This window comes from Tenrec ecaudatus, chromosome 6, assembly GCF_050624435.1.
Source record: "Tenrec ecaudatus isolate mTenEca1 chromosome 6, mTenEca1.hap1, whole genome shotgun sequence".
Classification (NCBI taxonomy): Eukaryota; Metazoa; Chordata; class Mammalia; order Afrosoricida; family Tenrecidae; genus Tenrec; species Tenrec ecaudatus.
In genome coordinates this window covers 10114237-10135483 of record NC_134535.1, presented here as the reverse complement: position 1 = coordinate 10135483, position 21247 = coordinate 10114237, and the positions used below count along the sequence as shown (strand labels likewise).

The 21247-nt window shown below is 47.8% G+C and overlaps 1 protein-coding gene across 3 annotated transcripts in view; it reads right to left on the bottom strand.

Moving 5' to 3' along the window:
• Nucleotides 1-21247, bottom strand: part of TNRC6B (trinucleotide repeat containing adaptor 6B) — a 293374-nt gene that overhangs the window by 121883 nt on the left and 150244 nt on the right. The gene's annotated exons all lie outside the window — the stretch shown is intronic.

Sequence of the window (21247 nt, the reverse complement as noted above, 5' to 3'; positions counted from 1 at the left end):
GTGGCTTCTGATTCCAGGTCGGTGAAATCACTGGGAAGGCAGTGTGCCCGGCACATCACAGACATTCAGTGTGACCGAGGACACGTGTGTGTTCATACATATCCAAGTAGAACGCTCTGAATATGTATTCATTATAATGGTGGTATCAGCAGGGAGTACGAGCTCCAGGGGAGGGGGTAGGTATCTGTGAAAAAGATTGTTTTACTAAATAAATAACAAGCGTGTTCTAAAAAGCTTCTAGGAGTCTCCATGACATTAGAGTGTGTGCTGATTCACAAACCATGCTCGGGTTCACCTTTACATCATCTAGGAAGAACAGGTTTGTGAAGTAAATTAAAGAATGCTTGTAACCCAGATGTTTAACCTACTTAAGAAAAACTAATTGTTTTCAAGCACTTTAAAATCACTGGGCACATACTTGCCTTTAATTATTGTCTAATTACAAATGATTTCTATTTCCCTCATTACAGCTTTGCTAAACCCTCTATTTGATTCCACTTTCAGAGTTGCTACTTCAACTCGATTCAGTCAAGATTATTAAATGTCTCTTTTCTAATCCATTTAGCCTCACATAAATTAATCACCTGAAAGTTTGAATCCCTTCGTGTGTGTGCCTTTTTGTTTTTGTCTTGCTCACCTGTCAGACTGCTCCAAAAGAAAACCTGGCCCTGAGCCTCTGCTCTGCTGACAGTGGGTACAGGTCTGGGGATCCCCAGAAAGCAACCGTGCAACCACTGTGCATAGCCAGATGGCACTGCAGAGACTTCACGTCTGTTCACTCAGGCAGTTGACACATTCTTCTGCACTGCCTCTAAGGTTTGAAAACAAGACATTCTGGGGTTCCAACCCCTGGTTCCTGTGGCCCAGGCCTGCTGGCCAAGGCCTCTCCCCTCTGGGTCTACTGGAGAAACTTGGTCGTGGGTCTGCTCTCTTGCTGTCCCTAACCAAAGGGAGAGGTGATAAATCATCAGCCAGAGGCCCTTACTTTAAAAGTGAGCAAAGCCCCGGAGCCCCTAGCCAGGGGGAAAGAAATGAGTAGTATGCAGGTGGGAGTTCCTCCTGACTTCCAAATAAAAAGCGCCAACTTGTCCAGTCGTGTGCCACTGCGTGGATTCCGAGGCAAGGTGATGCTGCTCCCAAGCCTGTAATCTTTATCGGAAGGTGGCCTGGGGGCACAATGGTGAAGTACTCAGCGGCTCCCCCAAAGATGGGTGGTTCAAACCTACTAGACGCTCTGCTGGAGGAAGATGCAGCAGAGTCTGTTGAGGAGCTAGCAAGGTGGGAGGGGGAGATCCTTACAGAGGCAAATTATTCCCCCCCAGGATGAATTTGAACCTCTGACCTTTCCTTAGCAGCGGAGCCACAGTGCCACCAGAGGGGCCGTGCAATATACTCAACAGAGGGTAGGAGAGCTGATTTTTTGACAAGCTGTTGTGTGCCAAGCTGTGTTAGCTGCTGGCCCCAGCTCACGGCAACTCCTGGTCTACCAGAAAGAAGCGCGGCCTAGGTCTGCGCCAGCTCCAGGATCTGTTGCAGATCAGGCTTTTGTGAGCTACTGGGTTATTTTCACGTGCAAATCACCAGGCCTTTCTTCCTAGTCTGCTTGGTCTGGAAGTTCTGCTGAAATCTAGTCAACATTTTATCAACGTGCAAGCCTCCACGGACAACAGATGGTGCCTCTATGTGAGGCGCACTGGCCAGGAATTGAACCCGAGTTTCCTGCATGAAGGGCAAGAATTTTATACTGACCCATTAATGTCAAATCCCCCAAACCCAATTCTGATTCATAGTGACCCCACAGGAAACAAACAGCCTTATCTTCCTCTCCTGGAGAAGAGGGTGGGTTTGAACTAATGCCCTTTCAGTTGGCAGCAGAGACAAAGGTGTGAATAACAGAATGCACAATGGGCCATCCCAGCAGTGTTTTGTTTTCTTTTGAAAGATAAAGCCAAAAACCCAGTTCGGGCAAGTGAACCCAGCAGCACCCCAAAGATTTCACACACACACACACACACACACACACACACACACACACACGGAGGATTTCAAACACATGGCCTCAACAGCCAACAGGAGGCCCCAGAGAGAAGCTGAAATCTGCTGGAAAACAATACTGTATCATCTACTCGCTCTGTCTTTTCAGTATTTAAATGTATACATTGTCCTGGCAGGTAAGGCTCTGCGGTTCTGCTGTGTTGTCTTTTACAACCATGGCAATTTGTTCACCTGGAAGGGCTGTGAGGGAGAGTGGCAGGCTTTCCAAACAGCTTGGAGACTAGAGCTAGACACTAAAAGCATGCACGCACGCAAGCACGCACGACGTTGAGGTACCATGAAGACACCGTTGTCATTGCCAACAGTTCTGTCTTCACGTGGAAAGAGAAAGTGGTCCCCTGGCACGCTGGCAAAACCTGTGTATTTCCAAATGGCCTCCAGGCAACGGTTATAGGGCAACTCCCCTGGGCTGATGAGGGGCCCTGACCTGGAATGACGTCACAGGCCTCAGACACAGGGCCAGGGATGAAATTCCTCCCCAACGGCCGCTCATTTAGTTACCTTTACCTAGAGCAGCCTATGTAACTTCCCGCACAAAGGAACTCTCTCCAGGAAGCGCACACATCCCCTCTGCTCTTCACACCAGGAACCGTGTCTCCAAAACCACTCTCTAGATCTCTGCCCGGGCCACGGCGACAGCCTCCCTCCTTGTTCACTACCTCTCTCCCTGTCCTCCAGCTGGCACAAGAGCCGCTGGCACAGGCTCTTCTTCTCTACTTAGTGGGCGGAGGAGGGCAGGTGAGCAGAGAAGGTGGACAGCCAAAAAAACAGAGTTATTTGCATTTCAAGCCTCCTTAGTTGTGAAGCGTCAGGCTTTCTGTTTCCTATGAGAAGACTTTCAGGCATGAGTGCAACAGGGAAGGAGGAGAGTGTTTATAGAAAGTACACTCACCATCACTTAAAGATGCCTATCTACGAACGAACCAGCCCCACAAGACATCTTTACAATGTTGAAAATCAGGGAGGTAACTTTGAGCACTCAGGTGCGCCTGACCCAAGTCATGATATTTCCAGTAGCCTGGTAGGCACGTGAAAGTTGGACACTGAATAAGGAAGATCGAAGAAGAATTGATGCGTCTGAATTATGGTGCTGGCGAAAAATATGGAAACTACCAAGAACTTCTGAGAGAACAAACAAACCTGTCTTGGGAGAAGTACGGCCAGAATGCTCCTTGGTGGCAAGGATGGTGAGACTTCGTCTCACGTACTTTGAACATGCTGTCAGGAGAAGGACATCATGGCTGAAAAGGGGCAGGCCCTCAACAAGATGGAATGACACGTGGCTGCACCAGTGGGCTCCAGCACAGCAAGGGCTGTGAGGAAGAATGACACAGGGCTAGGCACAGGGTTTCAGTGTGCTGTGCATAGGACTGCTACGGTTCAGAACCGACTGGATAGCACCGAAAAACCATTTACAAGTGAAGGAGCCCTGGAGGTACCTGTGGGTTCGACATCGGCTGATACCCAGTCAGTGGTTGTAACCTATTAGCTGTCCCATAAGGAGTTAGTCTTAGAAATCCCATCCTTTAGAGCAGGGGTTCCCAACCTTCCTCATGCCGCGACCCTTTCATAAGCTCCTCATGTTGTGGTGACCCCCCTCCCACCATAAAATTACTCCCATTGCTACTTCATCACTGACATTTTGCTACAGTTATGAATCGGACGACCCCAGTGAAAGGGTCATTCGATCCCCAAAGGGATCAAGACCCACAGGTTGAGAACTGCTGCTTTAGAGGCTTGCCATCAGCTGGAATGGATTTGATGGTAGTGGTCTGCTTTGGCTTCATCTAAAAATGAGAGGGGAGGAGCAGGAACCATATACAGCAGCCCCCACCCCAGACATTTTTCCTAAAGGAAAGCAAGTGCAGACACTTTGAGAAGCAATGGGAGTTTACTTGTAATTTGTAGTGAACAATTTCACACTTTCCACCACATCAAAGTACCGCCCTCTAGGTCTGACTGGCATCTGCAGCTAGCTCCCAGGGGCTGCCGGGGAAAGGAAATGTGTCGGCATGTGGAAAGCACTCAGAACAGGCCTGCCATTCACTTTGGAACACACACAGAAGCGAGTGGTCTTTCCAGACCTTAAAACCAGTTCTCACCCCCTCCAATCCACACCCTTTTTCTCCAGGCCCTGGTCCCAACACCCATCTCCTCAGGCCAAGTCTCCCTCCATCTCAGACAAAGCCCAACCAGGCCATCTTCCTGACTTGCTGACCACAACTACAAATGCAGAGGGTTCTCTCCTAGAAACCCTTCAGCTCCCAGTGGGGAGGGAAGGAGGGGGAGAGGGAGAGAGGGAGAGAGAGAGGGAGAGAGGGAGGGAGGGAGGGAGAGAGAGATGGGAAGGGAAGGAGGGGGAGAGGGAGAGAAGGAGGGGGAGAAAGAGATCTTCTTTGGGTGGGTTTCCTTTGTCTGTCTTTTTAAAAGATCATTTAATTGGGGGCTCTACAACTCTTATCACAATCCACCCATCCATCCTCCTTCCTTTGTGTCAACACATTTGTACATTTGTTGCCATCATCATTCTCAAAACATTTTCTTTCTACTTGAGCCCTTGGTATCAGCTCATTTTTTCTCCTCCCTCCCCCACCATCCTTGCCTCACGAACCCTTGATAATTTATAAATTATTATTTTTTCACGTCTTACACTATCTGATGTATGTCTCCCTTCACCCACTTTTCTGTTGTTCGTCCCCCAGGGAGGAGGTTATATGTAGATCATTGTGATCGGTTCTCCCTTTCTACCCTACTTTCCCCTTCCCCTCCTGGTATCTCTACTCTCATTATTGGTACTGAGGGTTTTATCTGTCCTGGAATCCCTGTGCTTCCAGCTCTGATCTGTACCAGTGTACACGCTCTGGTCTAGCTGGATTTGTAAGGTAGAATTGGGACCACGATAGTAGGGGTGGGGGTGGGGAGAGCATTAAAGAACTAGAGGAAAGTTTTATGTTTCATTGGTGCTACAATGCACCCTGACTGGCTTGTCTCCTCCCTGAGACCCTTCAGTAAGGGGGTGTCCAGTTGCCTACAGATGGGCTTTGGGTCTCCACTCGGCACTCTCCCTCATCCACAATGATATGATTTTTTGTTTTTTGATGCCTGATATCTGATCCTATTGACACCTCGTGATCACACAGGCTGGTGTGCTTCTTCCATGTGGGCTTTGTTGCTTCTAAGCTAGATGGCCACTTGTTTATCTTCAAGCATTTAAGACCCCAGACACAATAGCAGGGCACCATCAGCTTACTTCACCACATTTGCTTATGCATCCACTTTGTGGGGTTTCCTTTTTCCTTGAAGAAAGAATACAGTGCTCTTTCTCCAGGGCTCCCTTTCCCTCATAGCTCTCCTCTCTTGTTTTACAGAAAGGTAAGTTGTCTCCCAGACAACCTCTTCTCTCCTTCCATCTTCAATTTGCTTTTCCCTCGCCAAGACTGGACAGTGAGTAAGAAAGACTGAAGAAGTGATACCTCTGAATTAAGGAGCTGGCACCATGAGCTGCCAGAACAAACAATTCTGTCTTGGAAGAACTACTGCCAGAATTCCCCTTAGAAGTGAGGTGAGACTTGATTTCCCATCTCTGGACATCTTATCAGGAGGTACCAAGCCCTGGTAAAGTCGATGGCCAATGACAAAAAGGAAGACCGTCTAGCAGGCAGACTGGCACAGTTGCTGCAACTATGCAGTCAAACACAGCAACAATAGTGGGGCTGGTGCAGGTCTGGTCGGAGCAGTGCCACCCTCCCTAGACGGGGAACTGACAAGGAGCCCTACACACAACTCCCAGATGAAAGTGTTCATCTATGCAGCTAATGTCTCCCCACGCCTCGGGTCTGGATCTGCGGTGTGACCTTTTCTCCTATGTTCAAGTCAAACTAACCTCGGGGCATGCCTACCGTGCGACACTTTGCAGAAATGAGGGAAACCTACAACTTGCCTCTGCACTTTCCATCGCTCCTTCGGCTTGCCCCTCCCCCTCAGCCTTCCTCCAATGCTTCAGGGTGTAAACCCCATGAGAAAACCCAAAACAAAACCCACTGCCATCAAGTCAATGTCCGGGGAGCAACCCTACAGGGCAGGGCAGAACTGCTTCTGTGAGTTTCCAAGATGGTAACTCTTTACAGGAGTAGAAAGCCCCGTCTTTCTCCCTTGGGTGGCTGGTGATTTGGAACTGCTGACCCTACCATTAGCAAATAACTTAACAAGGTAACAAGACACGAGGGCTTCTTTTAAGCCCCATTAGAGGAGAGCTTTTTTTTCAAATCATTTTATTAGGGGCTCATACAACTCTCATCACAATCCATACATACATCAATTGTGTAAAGCGCATTTGTACATTCATTGCCCTCATCATTCTCAAAACATCTGCTCTCCACCTAAGCCCCTGGCATCAGCTCCTCATTTTCCCCTCCCTCCTCTCTCATGAACCCTTAATAATTTATAAATTATCATTGTCATATCTTGCCCTTTATGACGTCTCCCTTCACCCACTTTTCTGTTGTATGTCCCCCAGGGAGGAGGTTATATGTAGATCCTTGCAATTGGTTCCCCCTTTCCCACATACCCTCCCTCCACCCTCCCAGTATCGCCACTCACACCACTGGTCTTGAAGGGATCATCCGCCCTGGGTTCCCTATTTCTAGTTCCAGTTTCTGTACCAGTGTACATCCTCTGGTCTAGCCAGATTTGTAAGATAGAATTGGGATCATGATAGTTGGGGAGGAGGAAGCATTTAGGAACTACAGGAAAGTTGTATGTTTCATTGTTGCTACATTGCATCCTGACTGGCTCGACTCCTCCCCAAGACCTTTCTGTAAGGGAATTTCCAGTGGCCTACAAATGGGCTTTGGGTCTCCACTCCGCACTGGCCCCCTCATTCACTATGGTAAGATTTTTTGTTCTTTGATGCCTGATACCTGATCCCTTCAGCACCTCATGATCGCTTCTTCCATGTGGACTTTGTTGCTTCTGAGCTAGATAGCCGCTTGTTTACCTTCAAGCCTTTAAGACCCCAGACACTGTATCTTTTGATAGCCAGGCACCATCAGCTTTCTTCACCACATTTGCTTATGCACCCATTTGTCTTCAGTGATCGTATCTGGGAGGTGAGCACACAATATGATTTTTTGTTCTTTGATGTCTGATAACTGATCACTTCGGCACCTCGTGATCACACAGGCTGGTGTGTTCTTCCATGTGGGCTTTGTTGCTTCTGAGCTAGATGGTCACTTGTTTACCCTCAAGCTTTTAAGACCCAAGACGCTGTATCTTTTGATAGCCGAGCATCATCCGCTTTCTTCACATTTGCTTATTTACCCGCTTTGTCTTCAGTGGTTGCGTCGGGAAGGTGAGCATCATGGAATGCCGATTTAATAGAAGAAAGTATTCTTGCATTGAGGGAGTGCGTGAGTGGAGGCCCAAAGTCCTTCTGCTACCTTAATACTAAACCTATAAATATATGCACATAGATCTACTTTCCCATCCTCATATATTTGCATACGTACATGCCTTTACTTAGACCTTTATAAATGGCCTTTGCCTCCTAGCCCTTTCCTCGATTTCCTTTGACTTTCCTCTTGTCCCACTATGCTGTCTTCCCTTCCAGCCATTTTAATCACTACTGTATGTCCAGAAACTAGGACAGGCTGAGGAACATGAGAGGTTCTTCATACATATTTGACGAGTTCATCCAAGCCATCCTTGATTCCCTTATGCTGTCAACAAAGGCTCACGGAGCACCCCAGGTAGGTCAGAGGTTGTCCTTGGTGCCAGGCTTACAGAGAGGAGCACCACTCGTCCCTGTCTGAGGACACCGGGTGCAGCATGGGATAAGCAATGGACTGCTAACCACAAGGATGGCAATTCAAACCCACCAGTCTTTCCATGGAGGAAAGATGAAGCTGCTGGCTCCCTGAAAGATGTACCATCTTGGAAACCTAAAATAGGGTCCAGCTATGGGTTGGAATTGACTAGATGGCAGTGGACTTCATATATATATATATATATATATATATATATATATATATCTCATCCCTGTCCCTGTGGCAACAGGAAGACAAAGCCCTATAAGCAGACAATGCAGTAGGAGAGCTTAAGCGCCACAAGGCCAGGGGATATTCCAAGTGACCGTGCCTTGGGACACCCTTTCTCACCCTAAGCTCCTGCCACCCAGTTTCGCTTCTTCCTGATGTGGGAGTACTGTCCCCCCCATGGCCCAGATTGCCATCTCTACCTGCAGAGGGGCTGCTCCCAAACTGCGATCTGTAAACACCTAACACGTGTCCAAATCATATATCCTGCCTCCCACCCTCTGTTCCACGTCCCATGTATCCCCAGTGCCTGCTCCATTCACTGAGCCCCATCTTCCCCCAGCCTGCCTCATTCCAATGAATCCCACCTCAGAAATGTATATGTCTACAAACTGCCTTCTTGCCCACCTCCTCCCCCTCCACCAACCTGAGCCCACATCCTCCAATTGCATTTCTTGCCTTGACTGTCTCTGTCCACTCTCCACCCCTGCCAGCCTGCGCTCAGGGCAGAGCAGGTGAGCCTTGCTGGGGTTCTGAAGTCAAAACCCATGTTTCTTTTCTTTTCCCTCCAAAATCCACATTTTCTAGACAGCAAGGCACGTCTGTATGTTCACACGAGTGAGATGCACTGGTACATTGAATCGTGTGTCTCGGTGGCTGGCTTGCCAGGCCTTTCTTTCATGGCACCTCTAGGTAAGGCTCCAACTGCCTTTCAGTTAGCAAGGGACACCTTCGTGTTTGTGCCACAAACTACCAAAGCCTCTTGATTCCATCCCAGGTACAGGTGGTCTCCGGCGGGTGGGTTTTTCATTTATATGACTGGTTAATTTGTTTCTATATTTGTAAAATAACAAACAACAAAACAGCAAAAACTAAGCCAATGCCTTTAGGTGCTGGGCATCTATATCTTCTAAGCTAGCCAGCAGAACACACAGGTCCTCTCTCTGTTTGTATTCCCAGAACTACACCATGCCTGGGACATGACATGCGGCATATGCTCAGTAAATACTTGTGTCAAAGTGGTCTTCCATGTACCCAGGACCTAGACTACATAGAGCTGCTCAAACGGAAGTGCATTGAGCAGGTAACTGCTGTCAGACCTTCTAGGCCGCTTCCCTAGTTTTTCCCCTGAGACCCGTTGCATAGCTTCCCTGGCCTCTTCTACCTCCTCTCTCTGCCCCAGGAGTCTTCTGGCTGGGGCTGATAGCACTATCACAGCACAGACAGCAGGGACCTCTAGACTCTGCTCTCTCTGATAAGGAGCCCAAGGTGCCTTACTCCCTGGGAAACAAGGACAGAGGGGGCAGTGACCGTGGGCTTGTCAGACTTCAGGTCCTTGTCCTTTTAAATGTGTGAGAGAGGGTGGGCACACACATGGAAATGTATACAACATGATGGTGAGTGTGTTCGGGCCGCTGTTTGTTGCTCTGGGAGAGCCCAAAGCCTAATGATGCGGTGAAAAGGAACTCCCCGTAGAACTAGAAGGAGCCCTGCCAGGTAAGCCCTCACCTGGAGGTTTCCACGCATGGCAGCAGCTCTTCACTTGCTCCCACAGAGGGGACCCAGGAAACCCTGTGGGCCAGTCTACTCTGTCCTGCAGGATCCCGAAGGATTGAAATCAGTGTCAGAACATGACAATTGAAAACTGTGACCTACCTGCCATATTTACATCGTAACCATAACTTTCCTTGTTGGGGCTATTAGAGGCCAAGTCAATTCCAACTCAAAGCAATCCCACGTGACAGCAGAACTGGCTCACAGGGTTTCTAGGCTGCAGTCGTACAAGTGCAGGATCACCATGCATTTTCTCCCCCAAAAGCTGCTGCTAGGTGGATTTGAACTGCCAGCCTTTTCCTTAGCAGCCACCTGTTTACCTATTAGGCTACCAGGGTTCCAATACTATGACTTTACACCTCATTAGACGTGGTTATTGAAGAAGCCTTGAGACACCATGGCTATAGCACTCACAAGGGGAAAGGGGTCCTAAGCCCATCACTACTCTGTGGGAGAAAAGATGTGGTATCCTGAGTCTTGGAAATCCTATAGGGCAGCTCCATCCTATCCTGTAAATTCATTAGGAATCGACTTTCCAGTGATGGGTAATCTGGAAAACGTGTGTGTTCTGCTGGCTAGCTTAGAAGATATAGATGCCCAGCACCTAAAGGCGTTGGCTTAGTTTTTGCTGTTTTGTTGTTTGTTATTTTACGAATATAGAAATGGTCATCTACCTACAGAATATTCAAAGGGAATTAAGTAATTGTTTTAAAAGTATGAGTCAATGCAACTTTTGTCACTGTAGCCATTAAGCAAGCATAATCAACTTGAAATTAGATTTGCGTCTGAGTAAGGCTAGTAAAAACGAGCAAGCACCGGCTAGTAAAAACGAGCAGGACACTTAAGTGGCAGTCTATAATCTGGATGTGGGACTGTGGAGAAAAAAGACTTCACAGTGTTCCTCACATTAAAACTATTCCATTTAATGAGCTGGCTCTTATGTTTGTTCATTTTTTCCCTTTTAAAATTGTAGTTATAAATACCGAGTTTTTTAAAATGCCTTTACTTGACAACTTTAAACCCAGTACCCTCATGTTGGACCTGAATCTTGACTCTGAAGTGTTCTGGTTCCCTAGAGTCAAAGTCTGAGACCCACTGTCATAAAGTGTTCTGGAAGTGACTTGGGAAACACACAGAACCCAGTGATGGAAATAGGATGTAGTTTTAGAAAGAACTGAAATAGAGCAGAAGAAAAAGCTAAAAACCATGCAATTCCCCAAACTAGGCCCCCAAATAAAAAAACAAAAAGCCTAGTACTTTATGAAAAGATTTTATATACCCACCACTTAAGATCCCTAATGCACAGAGACAAAGACAAGTTCTATTTTGCTTAATCAGGAAGGGAACTTGAATTTGTATCTCAATGGAAAGCAGTGGGGGGAGGGGGAGGAGGGTAACTACCCCCAAAGCACAAGGTGGTGTTTTCTGAAGTACCTTTTCCTTTTTGTTCCAAGAAAGGACATACAATCTGGTCACTAAAAAGGTATTTGCTCCCTCAGAGGAAAGTTTCTTTAAAATCTAGAAACCACATTGAGCTCATTATGTATGGCCAACTCTTTCTGATTCAAGTGGGATGCCTTGGACAGAGAAGAGAAAGTCTAGTTATCAGAAATAACCATGGCTCACAGGATGAAGTAGCAAATTTACAGCGCAGTCATTGATGATTTTAGTTAGTGACAATGGAGCGAGCTGAAGATAACTGGGTTGTCGCCACCAGCAAAACCAGGGACCACCACACCCTGGAATCCAGTGACCCTGGAATCCCTTCTCGGGCATCCTCACAGTGTGGGGACACAATCTTTAGTAGAATTCAAATCCATCAGTTTCTTTTAAAAACAAAATGGACTTATGTAGAACACATCAGAATGCATTACAAAGGGAAGGGTCAGAGAGTAAATACTCTCTGTTTCAGTGTGTACATTCATCCTGTCCACTGCTCACCAGCACACAGCAGTTTGAAAGTCACTGCTCTGAGCCATCAAATTATCTAACTCTGAATAGACAGGAGGAATTTCTTGACATGAAAAGACCAGTAATTATTTTCGGTGAACCCGGGCCAGCAGAAACAATGGCACTGGCTCAGCAGCAGCCTATGGGCTTTGGGCTCCAGGTCAGTGATCTTCCCAGTTTATCATCCTGGCTTAGGCCTGGGAAGGCGAACGGCTTCACTGAAACTCACATTGGCACATCTTGTTTCTCCAAAGACAGAAATGGGTAATAAGACGCACTTCTAAAGAAAGACCAACGTGTGCGAGAGAGACTGGTTTCCATGCTGGCATGGGGGCACTCTGGGGGGCACTCCACAGTACACAGTCCCTCTGAAAGGAAGCTGCAGCAACCAACCCCCCCATCCCCACCCCAGGGTGGGAACAAGGTTTGGTCCAAGCAGAATTTAGCATTCCTAACACTTACTGTTTATTTAGTGGCCTGGGTAATCATGGCCAAGTTGTCCAAAATTGGTGAGGTGATTAAATAAACATCTTTGAATCAGCTTTTGACCATCCAAGAAGAATTTAAGGTGAGTCAATGTTCATTGTTTGGTTCCAGCACAGCAAATAATACAAAATGAACAAGACAGCCGAAGCGAACCAAAACCAAACATCCTACCACCCACGAGAGGGAAGACTGTACACACAGCTCCCTAGACCTGTGCTGTGTGCGCTTTACCTCGGCAGCCCACGCAGCGCAAGAGGACAGCATTCAATTGAGAACCAAAAGGTTGGCAGCTCAAATCTATCTAGAGGCTCTGTGTGAGGAAATCAAACAAAATAATAATCATCACTGCCGTGGGGTCAGTCCTAACTCACAGCTGCCCTAGAGGACAGCGCAGAACTGCCCCCGTGCGTTTCCGAGACTCTGTACAGGAGTAGAGCACCTCGTGTTGGGGGTTTCCAAATGCTGTCCCTCAGGGGGACAAAGGCGAAGTGTTACCAGCTCCAGTAAAGATGACAGCCTAGAAAACTAAGGGGCAGCTCCACTATCCCATGGCGGTCGCCTGGGAATCAGACTGAGGGCCAGTAACAAGACAGCCACAGCCACCTATAGCCACCAGCCCACTGATGCCGAAGTAAAGATAGTACCCGAGGGGAGAGCGTGGCTCCCACCCAATGGTTTCCTAGTAGCATTTCAGAAATAGGTCACCAACCTTGATGTTTTAGAAATTCTACCGGTGTACCTGACCCTGCTGGCCTGAGCCAAAACAGTTTAAATTCTTGTTTTACTATCTCTCACAAGCCCTAGCTATGACTGGACGTTTCCAATTCCACCAGGAGAGCCCAGCAGAAATTCTGAGATACAGGACCCCTGTGAAATGCTCCCAGATGGGAAGAAACTGCTTGGGGTATTTTCAACGTGCAGCTTAGCTGGTGCGCTGTTACTTTGAACCCCCCGATGCTGGCCACGGGCTAGTGGGAGTGTACAGAAAGTTGAGGGAAGTTGAGCAAAGGAATCTTTCTTTTTATTTCATTTATTGTCATTTTAAACCACCCTGAACGCTTGATCCAAATCTCCTTGACTGGAAAACTGGAGTATGTTAGTCAGAATGTATGTGGGTTTGTGAATCTTGTTCGTCAACTGTGGGGTCTATGACATCTAAACATGACCATTTTCTATGAGGATTTAATATTGGGTCTGAACTGTGTTCCAAATTTCACACTTAGTATGAAAGAAAGGAATGCGAACCATCTCCTTTTAGGTTAAGATCCATGACATGTCGGATTGATATTTTGGGCATCTTGGGTTAAGTAAAATGCATTATTATTAAAATGAACTTCACCATTTTCCTTTTTCATGTGGCTCCTGGACATTTTCTTGAAGAACTAACTCGGCCAGCCTTCTACTTCTATGGGACAGTGCTGGCATGACGTCATGCTTCCCACTGGAACGCCTGCCAGCGCAAGACTGGGAACGCAGCCACAGCCGAACCCTCTTACCTCCTGTCTGTCTGCCACCCGAAACGGCCGGCCACACCCGTGATTCAAAGTCCTCCAGCATCAATGTCCTACACAGCCACCTTTCTTGTCATCCTTTCCCAGGTCCTTTTTTCCTCTTCCTGTCCCCAAGGCCCCGTCTCAGTTCTCCTTTCTGTTCTTCACACTGCCGGGTGACCTCATCCATTCCCCTAGCTTGACGATCACTGCCCTATGGAAGCCTTCCAATCTTTCTCTCCGTGCCTGGCCTCGTCTCCAGCTGCAGCCACATTGCCAGCTGCCACCAACTTCTTAAACGCACGATCTATCAGACCTTTACCGTCTTGCCTTTCTGGGCAGACTCCCAGCCTGGAACACCTGGCATGTCTGCTCCTGCTTCTAGCCCAGTACTGGTCTGACTTCAGGGAGGGCCCATTTGCAGCTGGCCTATGGCCCCAGCCTCCTCTTACAGTCCAATAGCCACCCAGTGGATTCTAACTGCAGGGGAACCCCTACCACTTACATTTCCAAGTAGGCCGATGCTCTGGCACAGGGGCTTCAGTGGCTGCGGTCTTCTCAAGTAGGTCAGCGGCCTTTCTGAAGTGGCACCCTAGGTGGGTCTGGAGCACCCATTCTTCAGCTAGTAGCGCAGTGCTTGACTGTTTGTGCTTCCAGGGAGTCTCCTCAGTCCTCCACTCAGCCCCTCTGCCCAGTGTCATGTTATCACTGCCATCAAGTCGATTCCTTCCACAGGGACCCTGTGTTTAGCATTCTTAAAAAACAACTCTGATCACACTGCTCCTGAAGGTTCACCACGTCCCCACGTGTACCAGCCTCAAACCTCCCTGAAGCCAGCCAGAACCCATCCTCTCCTTCTCCCAGTTCCTGCATAACAGCCCGCCTATCTGGAAGGCCCTCAGAAAGTCCCTCTCTCTCCCCTCTCCACCTCTTGGGGTGTTTCTGATGCAGGTACGTGGGCTAAACCTTCTTTATGAAATGTGAGCACCAACTGAGCCTTACTTGGAGGGGTGCCCTCTTTAAACAGCTCACCAAAGAAATCAACTAAAAAAGGAAAACCATTGGAAACCTAGGGCTGCTGTTAATTCCCACATCTTCATCTCTAGATCAGATCTCAAATTCTCCTTGGATGGAGATGCCTCAGGATTCAATAATCCCGCCACTCAACTCATTACCTGGACCCGCACCCCTCCCCCCATGCTCTGGCCCTCATTTACATGGGCCGGAATTCAGTGAGCAGCACCTGGGTGTCCTCTGTGACTGCACCAACCACTATCTTCTCGCTCTCAGTAACCAGGTCCTGTGAATGTTTTCCTAAATCTCTCTGGAATTCATTTACTTCTTTACGGCGGCGAGGCTGTCCGTTCACCTGGGATTACTGCACTACCATCTGGCTGTATACTCAGCCCTACAGTCCCTTTCTACAACACAGCAGAGTCACCTTTCAAAGCTCTTCTCCAAACAAGGCTGGTTCTCCAGATGCGGACTTCTGCGGGGCTCACAGACTCCTCCCCTTCTGGCTGGGGCCTACAGACCTTTTCAGCTTCCCCTCTCCTTCATTTCCTTGGCCCTCTTCCTGGGGACCTATCTATCACACTGCAGCTGAGCTCTCTGTGCAGTTCCCAACATGCCACGCACAGGGCCTTTGCACAGACGGAGCGCTCCCTCCTCTTGGGAACCAGCGTACCTCCTGGTATTTACAATTCTCACCTCAGCACTGGCACCTAGAGTGGCTTCATACTACTCCGCCAGCACTTCCCCCATTACTTAGCCCGAAGAGGGCACTCCATAACAATTTACTATCTAAATGAGTAAATCGACCATTATTTTCTACTTGATTAAAAAAAAAATGTCTAGGTCAACAAATGAGAGTCATTGCAACATCACCCAGATCAGTTTGGCAGCTTTATGTAAAGTGTCCGTTTTTTTTAATTTCCTGTCTTGAGTTGAAATATGAATGGCTTAGTTAAACCGAATTCACTTGCATGTGTGGTCTCAGAATCATGGAAATGAAGAAACGCCCATGTACGGCAGCGTCTTCCTGTGCCTGGCAAACTCCTAAAATCAGGTCATGTGACGTGCCGAGGATCTTTCTCTGGATGCGAGACGCTGAATGTCTGAAAAGCAGTCAGGCAAACGTGGGCACATGGGAGGAGCAGCGCCGGGAAGGGCACTGGGGAGCGTGAAGGCCCGGCTTCGGGCCAGAGGCATGACTGTAGGTGTCGCAAGGTGGCAAAAGGCTTGGCAGAGGTGGAGGTGTACTGTCAAGGCCATAAAGGCCTTTCTGGTCTACTTAGCAATGGGGAAGGGAAGACTGAGTAACGAAATGGGTACAAGCAGACCCTTACATACAGTGTTCCCATCACACCTCACAACCACACATGACCCCCATGTCACTGAGGAAGAAATGGCATGTTTGAGTGCATGCCCTTATTCTCAAGCCTAACTGAGATGCATGCCTTCACTGACAACATACCGTGAGTGGGCTGCCAGAGGCGGCATGAGTCCACTAAGGTTGAAATGCAGAATTGCTCCTCAGAAGAAAGAATGGCAAGATCTGGGCTCTCTTATTGTGGACATGTCCTGAGGAAAGACCAAAAGGACTTCATGTCTGTTAGATGGTCTGGGGGGAAAAAAGGGGGGGACCCTCAATGAGAAAGAAACTGGCACTGAATTCTTAACAAGGGGCTCGGTCATCCCGAGGGCAACACAGGACTAAGGTCACCGCTCCTTCTAGTACCTAGAAGGTAGGAATAATTCAGTGGCAACTATCGTCAACTTCTGCCAGGCCTTGTTCTGAAAGGCCCCCCTGGGAGACAGCAGTGAGCAGGACAGGTCAGGTCTCTGCCCTCTGAGAGCCAGCTGCTCCCGGAGGAGATGGCCGGCTACAAATCACATTGCAGAGGGGATACTGCAAAGGAGTACTAGAAAACCAAGCAGAGGACGTGGCAGAATAATGTAGAGGCAACGTTAGGTTGAGAGGTCCCCAGAGGTAACTCAAAAGGTAGTTAGTTTTGAGGAGACAGTCCTGCCAAAGCTGAAGAAAAATGATAAAAATTACTATTGTGTCGAAGAGTAAATGGAAGTCTCTAGAACCGTCAAAGACAGAAATGACCCCTCGTTGCCTGATTATCAGTAGAGATTATTAGGTGAAGTGAAGGACTAGCAATTATCCCAGTCATAACCCACAACAGAAGGTTAGGTATTCACCAAACAGTTCATATTTCCCACATGAGCTGGGTGGCTGCCCCAGCCAATGGGTCCGCCACTTGCACTCCTTAGGCCCTACCAGGACCTACAACAGCGCCTGACACACACGCCATAAAGAATGATCGCTGTGTGAATACGAAGGAAAAGAAGGAGCGTGCACAGGTGGCTTGGGTTTAATCCCTTCTCAGACCCACCTCTCGTCGTAAATGAAGAAACAAGGGAAGGCAAACTGGTAAGCCCAGGAACACTGGACTGGGCAACAATTCACATAAACTGCCTACTCTCCAGGAGCCCTGTAGCATAGTTGAGTTTCACGTTAAGCTGCTAGTTGCAAAGGCCTGCAGTTCAAATCCACCGACTGCTCTCTGATAGAAATATGAGGCTTAATCCGTAGGGTGTTATGGTCTTGAAACCCAGGGGGCAGTTCTACCCTGTCCCACTGGGTTGCTATGATTCAGCATGGCCTCAACGGCAGTGGGTTTTGAGAGCCTTCTCCTCAGCCAAGTGTTGAAATGCCACCTTTATTTACTTATTAAAATCATTTCACTGGGGGTTCATATAACTCTTATCACAATCCATATATGCATCCATTGAGTCAAGCACATTTGTACATTCAGTGCCCTCATCATTCCCAAATATGTGCTCTTCACTTAAGCCCTTGGTATCAGCTCCTGATTTTTTTCCCCTCCCTCGAAATGCCACCTTTAGATCAGTTCTACTTAGAAAAAACCTAAGCTGCAAATGATGACTGACATTAGTACGTGGGCAATCATGTAAGTTAAGGCACTCTTGGTGAACCCTGGTGGCGCTGTCAGGTAAGCATTGGACTGCTGACCGCCATTCCTCCGGAGGAAAATGAGGCTGCCTACTCCCGTAGAGCTTTACAGTCTCAGAACCCTTATGCAGAGTCACGAGGACTCAGAGTCTACTCGATGGCGGTGAATTTATTTTTATTTCTTTAAATGCACAGACTCAGAATACTTCTTTATCGGGTGCTCGTCGTTCTAAATATTGCAGATGCCACCAAGTTATGATGAGCTGCTAACCAAATTACCTTCTTTGCCAGACCTGGGCTCCTTGAGGCTTAAGGAGAAAGGACATTTGTCTTTGTTGTCTGTCTCGGGACTTGCCCAGTGCCAACCCAAGCTGGTCAACAATGGTCATACTGAGTTTTAAAATCAACCCCCTTCACCCCCGCCCCAAACCCTCTGTTATGGGGCAGTGGGGGAGGGGGAGGAACACACTGATGGTCACCTCATTACAGGTAGTCATCTATGTCTACTTCAGCGCCTCTCAGCTGCGTATTTATAAAGAACTGCCCTGATGGTGACAGGGCCATGCAGGGCTGAGCAACAAGAGCCAGGTTCACACCAACCGGCAATGGTTTCCAACGCTTCCTTGAACAAGCCATGTCTGATTGATGAGCACCATCAACTTTCGTAATACCTCGATAAAAATCTTAATAATGAACCTGTGGCAATTCTTTCTGAAAATGAGTAGTGAAAGTAACAGATGACTACATGACAAGAGACTAGGATGAAAGACCTGGCGACCTACTACCCAACACCAGTCAATGAAAGCCCTATGGTTCCCCATGGTCCCATCATCTGCAGGCAACCCTGGGGATGTGGCAGAACCAGGCTCTGCGGTGCTCCATTCGGATGCAGAGCGGGGTTGACTTCAAGTGGGATTCCAGCACAGGTAGACCCAATGTCAGAAAATGTGGCCGGACAAAGCGAGTTAGGATGCCATTGATACAGCGATATTATGTTTGGTTGCTCCAGTAAGAAACTTCCTCTACGTGCACCGTCTTCCTTTCTCACAAACAAAACCGGAGCACGCAAGTTAGAATACTCCTCTGTCTTTGCTCTTGACGCTCGTCATCGGCCACAATGCTACAGTTCTGCCCTCCTGGAGGAAAGAAAACTTTACCCACAGGCACACACTCGATACTTTCCCCTTGCACATCTGAGGTGCTACTCCTTTCTATGAGCGTCTCAACTGCCATGACGTTGAGGACACCCAGGGCTGGCGCTGCAGGGACTCAGATCCAACATGGCAGCTCAGCTTCTGAAACTCACCCAAGCCCTCCTGCTGTGGCCCATCCACCACCACCAGGAGCCCACCCCACCCCCAAGCCTGGTCTTATGGATCTTACCTTGGGTCTGGGAGAGAGGGAGAGAAGTTATCTGTGAAAACATTTCCAAGACTCAGGTGGCCTTCTGTTGATATTCACTAGAGGATTCTCATTTTGGCCCAGGGAGAGCGCCCTCCCTGCTCCTGGTTCCTCCTCTCAGTCAAAGGAATAAACCTGCCTATCACATGTTTACACAGCCCACAAAAACAAGCTACTGACTACACAGGGTGAGCAGAGGGTCCTCTCTGGGTAAGGAAGGCCGGTTTAGGAAATGGGGGTTAAAATGAATCAGCTCACAAGCAAAGCCTCAGATCAACGTTTTTGTCTTCAACAACAACAAAACCCAGAGAGCTCCTTATTCTTGCATCCGTCACCAAGCCACACTGCTAGCACTCCGGACCTTGCTATGTCTTTTCCTTTTACATTCTCGTGGGTAAAAGAAATAAATACAAACAAATGTAATGAGCCAAATGTATACAGATACTTTTATAAGATTTTCGATCCTCTTATATCATAGCTGAACTTGTATCAACCCACCTCCCCAAACAATATTTTTAGAACAATTATTTTTTTAACATGGAACCTAAAACAGTTCTCCTCTGCTTACTACCATTACTAATGCAATGGCAACACAGATTTTTAAAATAATAAAATATTTGCACTTCAAGAGACAGGGGACTTAAATTATCTTTCTATATTCTGATGCAAAGTCTTTTTGTTAAATTGGCGTGAAAGTCCCTTCATCTACAGACAATTGGCCCAAAGAAGCAGGCCATTTTCAGCACAAGAGGCCAATCCATTTTCAGTGAATACAGCTTTTGAAAGCACTACACACCCTCTCCCAGACCGTCAAATTCTCAAAATGGTCCAGCATTTTTATTAACACTTTCAGACCCAGCAAGCATCTTATAATTAGATTAATTATACAAACAAAAAAACACTTCTCCCTTCTGATCAAAATTATTCCATTTGTGCTTAATTACCTCTAATCCAAATCTACAAATCTAATGATGGGGACATGACAATTCAACCCATTTGCATTTTTTAAATACCCTTCCTAAACTACACTTTGTAACAGATTCCAGAGAACAGTCTCTTTCTCTTGCCAATATGCCACTGCATAAATCAGGAGGATACAAATTAGTGGGAGGTGGGGGGCAGGGGGTAAAAAACAAGGCCACTGCGAGTGGGGGCGGGGCGGGGTAATTTACCCAGGGGTGGGGGCAATCACGCGCCACATCACAAACCACAACCCTTGCAGCCCACCAGAATGACAACCATTACATCACACAACTGGAGGGGGAGGTGGCTGGCGAAAGCAAGTTTCCAGCTTTCCACCCGCCTCCGATCTCGCGGGCTTCTAGAATCCTGCACCAGGAGTAATGGAATTTAACTTCAGGCACCGCACAGTGCCAGGGTTACCCACAGAGAGAGACGCACAGCTTCCAGGCTGCCGGGGCGCTCCTCTCCATGACAATTTCACAACAGCTACGAGGCCCAAACGCACGGAACGTGTGCTGAAAACCCACGCAGGCATCTAGCTACACACACGCATCTAAACAAACAAATAGAAAATGTGCGAAATGGAGATGGCCAGGGCTACGTGGGGGTGGGGAATTGGGCGAGGAAGCCTTTCGAATCGGGGCGGAGGGCTGCTTGTGTCGCTGAAACCCCATGTTTACAAGACAGTCCTAGCATTTGGTTCAAACCAAGATCAAAATAAAAGCGCATCTGGCTGCACATTTGAGAACCCAGAGAAAGGGAGGGAGGAGGGCGAGGGGGAAGAGGGAGAGGGAACGGGAGAGAGGGAGAGACGCCGTGCAAGCAAGAGTGCGCGCAGAAAGGAGGGCTCAGCTCCACGTACCTCCGGGGAGGTTTGCAAGCAGGGGACTGTACAAACCCTCAAAGCCTCCGGGGTTCACTCGCCCCCAGCCTGGATGGAGTTTCCAATGGAGCCGGTCGGACTTTAGGTTTTTAAGCAGCTCTCTAGGAAGGATGGCCCCGTTTTGGTTGTTTTGTTTCTTATTTAAAAAAAAAAAAAAAAGGCTTTCCTGTTGCCGAGCTTGCCCTCCCAGCTCCTTTGTCGGCCACAGCAGCCAAAAGAATGCAAACCCATTTATATTTATGCAAATTTTTGCAGCAGATTTAGGGGGGGAAGGGGGCGTCTGTTTTATTTTTTATAAAACCTTTCTAAATATCCAAATTCCAATTACAGCTTCCATCTATTTGCAAGACAGAAAAGATGCAGAAAATCTGCAGAGAAATGAAAAGTGCAATTAAATCACTTCAAATTATAAATATTTTACCAAGGCTTTTCCATTTCTAAAATGCCG